Raw genomic sequence first — 4,176 nt, 5'->3', positions numbered from 1 at the left:
TAGTTTATCTCTATGTTTCTAGAAAACACTTTTTGTTCAGCAAAATTTGTAAAAAAATTGTATTTTAATGAAATAAAATATTTAATTTGCTAAAATGAATACTTTATGTCTTACACTGGAATTTAAAATACAATTTTTCACAAGTTCAATTTTACGGCTTTGGATCTTAGTATTTTGAGCCAGATCCTAGTGTCTCTGTGCGGAGCCGCAATGAACGAGTTCGATATCAGAATAATGTGATACGGAACAATATGAACTGGGATTTTAAAAAAATATACGTTTGTACAAAATATGTATGTTTAAATTTCACATTAACATTAACATTTTGGGAGATTCCGTCAATAAACTATTAATCGTATCTATGTATGCATTTAACAATTTCCAAGCATTATTATGCCGATTAGGTATCTTTTAGTAGTATTTGGTTCTTTGGCTATAATAATATAAACTTACGTCCCCATGTTTATTGATTTAAAATCCAACCATCGATTATAGAAACTTTAAATCAGAACTTCGATGGATATTGACACGGAAAACTTACTCTTCCTGTCACATTTTTATTGTTCTAATAAAATTTAAATTTAGAATCTGCTTTTCACAAATTAAATATTGTAAAAAAGTCCTTTGGCAATGTTGTTTTTAAAGAAAATTTATACACATTTATTCGTAAATGTTTTATTTTTGTCTACGCATTAACAATATCCATCTAATAATGGCACGTAGTCTGACGAACTTGTTGTTTTTTTACACATTTTGAATTTTAAATTAAACATTTTTTGTATAAAATTGGGATTTTATTTTGCAAAAATGGCGCAAAAGATTATACAAATATGCCAAGTGAAGTGCTATATAGCAGAAATGGAGAATAGACCCTCCATAGTAGCAGAACAATATTATTTGACCGACTCGGTGGTGCAGTAGCTAGCGCCCTTGACTGTTGGGCTGAGGGTTGTGGGTTCGATTTCCATACTGGGCAAACATTTCTGTGACATCTTTGTTTGGCCTTTGCCGGGTAGTTAATACCTATGTGTTGTTTAAATTTAACCGTATAATAATACTGGTAATAATAATGGTCACTGGTTCCCAGAGTACAAGGAATCTTAATTTGGAGCCAAGTGGACCGTGTATCACATGTCCTCGGTTATTATTATTTCTACAAGGATGCTTGACGCCTTCTCTGATTTTAAACGTTTTTATTTCGATTTTAAATTAACGTTCGCTTCAGATGGTAGCTAGACCTAGAATGGGTTTTAATTTATTTATCTTTAATGAAATAAAGCCTATAATACGGTTCCAAACTTAAGATCTTCGGCAATTTGTTATGCACCTTGTCCAACTTGGCACTATAAGTATATGTGTGATTATGCGGGTTTGCTGTTTTAAATAAGTTAGAAAAGATGACCTGAGACGGCTCTCTTGTATTTTTGTGGAATATGAGGGCGAAGTGTAGACTGCTTTATTTTTTTAATTTAGTATTTTATGTACAATAATAGTGCCTTATTCTCCATTTACCATCTGTGAAAGTACACAAATTTTCTCGAAAAAGTGGCACTACTCAATAATCCTCTTATCGAGGCTGCCGGTAACTACATACCCGAGCTCACACAGCCGCCGTGGCCTTAGACATGACTTTGTGCTAGCGTGCTTTTAGGCATTTCATGCACCGATCGCAGGTCTCGTCAAACTCGTTGAATGCGACGAAGGGTTCGTCGTGCAACTTAATCCATAGACACAGCCTGCTGAGTTTTAGGCCAGATCTTCTCAGTGGAATCACATGGCATCAGAAGAAGCCAATTGGTATCGAATACGAAAAAAAGAAGAGGGCTCTCTTTTTCCTTACATTACTTTAGTCTTTGGGCTTGTATGCAGTAAGCTATATAGATTAAATTAAAAATATAGGTAATGTGATCCTCGACTTCCAAGATGTGTGCTTAGTGTGAGTTTTTAAAATTTTCGATAGCGTAAAAGTTCATTCATATTTGTATCACTGAAGTATGAAACCTAGTCTATGATTTGTATGCAACTGGAACAGCGCCCCTAGCGGCAAAGTAGGCAAATGTTAAAAGTTAATTTTACGCTAATTTTTATTATAAGGGATTTTATGACCTATAGTAGAATTATTTTGTCCCTGCAGTTTGGGTCATAAAAAATCGGAGCGGTGAAGCGACTATTTCGTTCTCTCTTCCACTCACGAGCCTTATGGACGGGCATAGTGATGCGCATTATTGTTGTCGATAAGCGTTATCGATAGTGTATTTAGTTTTGTCATTTTGTGGGTTAGTGATAAAAATGAAAGAAAAAATTACTAATTGAACACTTACAACCATATATCGCCGCAGCAAGATAACGAGAACGGCAGAAATTAACACTTTATAACTTTTCGGGATCTATTCTTATTTCAGTGAAAATTTTTAACACATTGTTGATAACAACACGTGCAAATATTATTTTGAATAAATTCTGCCGTTTTGATACAAAACAAAGGAGTAGCCATTGTGTCACTAAAGAAATTCAGAAAACGAATGCATAAAAACACATTTCTCTTCGACATAATGTACTATAATTTGCAGGTAAGTACGAATTACTCTTAACATAACAATGTCTCACCATCCTTCGTATATAATAGCCGGCAAACTTCTTGAGCATTTGTCGACGTAGTGGGGGTAAGTTCGCGCATGGTACACTCACGTGCAAAAACATTATTTACTCTGCGTCATAATGCTATTAAATTATTAAAATCAACATATTATGTATTTATTTATATATTTATTAGAACATCAACAAAAAATATAGGTTAATAAGTATAATAATTAAATCTTGGGGTAAAATAGATATTCCTTCTATTAAGTCAAAACTAGAGCTGTTGCCAGGTCTTCGTTCAGTTGAAGCAAAGCTGGTATTTGTAATTTTTTTTTCGTTATCATAATCTTGACCATCATCATCATCACTGTTTTCATCACCCGAGTCGCTATCATCGTGATAAGTCGACATAGGGCTCATCGGTGTAGTTTACAACTCGGTCGGTTCGGTCTTCTTTTTTGTCTATAATTAATTATTTTTTGAAGATATTCGATTCGTAGTAATCGAATGTTACTTTTTTCAATTACCAGCTTCCGATTACTTTCTGTTTTTTTTCCATCTGAAGCCTAGCTCTTTTATAATTCGTCGTAAGCTTCATTCCGAACCATTCAAATTTATACCTTCTTTAAATTTTTCTAAGCCTTTCTACGGTACGGAGTTTCGCTGCTTGTTATGTAGTTATTATGATTACATCTTTTTATTACAGATTGAACGAAACTATCCATTCCGGTAACTTTCTTCTTCCCTGATCTTTTCTTACCCGAAGTTCGAAACACGGCGAGCAAGCCAGAGCCTTTAGCTTCGTTAATAATGTACCTAAAAGTACTCACTGATGTTTTTCTTGCTTCCGAAGTCTGTTTTACTTTTTCCATATAATTCTTCCCCTGTTTTATAATGAAGCAATATACGTCGTATACAATTTTTCTACCCTTTCTTTTGAATATTACACCAGTTTGTCGCGGCATAGTGTATTTTTTATAAAAAAACAACAAACACTCAACATATAGCAATGGCAACAAAGTCAACAAGCAATTATAACAAATAACTTAACGATTAATAACGATAAACTTTTCACTGTACGCAAGCGTACTTTTGGGAGCAAGCGGAACGAGGGCGCGGTGCGGGACGCAAGGTTCAACTGATCTACCAATAACGCGCTCGATACGATTTCCCCTGCCGTCGCGCCTCACCCTCACCACCAAAGTGATCTAAAATTCGGTTCTGCGCAGTCAAGGTCATTTGCTCACGAAGTTTGCCGGTTACTATACCACCCCACCACCGTGTACCTGACTTCGATGACTCATTTGTTTTTACCGATAATGGCGTTGCGCCTGCGCAACATGCACACCGCCCTAGCCGGGCTATGTTTTATGACCCAAACTGCACGGACAAAATAATTCTACTATAGGAACTAAAACCTCTAGGTCAAGTCTTATTTTAATTTTTATGAAAACTTTTTTAAATGAAATGAGATGAGACGATATGGGATGAAATAATAATATAATCTCAGTAAAATGGTGGTCATTTACTAAGTTTTTCAGTGGACTTTTTGGAGGATTCCGAGAAGTTACGTTCAGCGGCTTTGTTTCATTTTCA

Source organism: Bombyx mandarina, chromosome 19 (genome assembly GCF_030267445.1).
Source record: "Bombyx mandarina strain Sakado chromosome 19, ASM3026744v2".
Classification (NCBI taxonomy): Eukaryota; Metazoa; Arthropoda; class Insecta; order Lepidoptera; family Bombycidae; genus Bombyx; species Bombyx mandarina.
The sequence above is the reverse complement of the archived record's forward strand: the minus strand, read 5'-3'. Positions refer to the sequence as shown.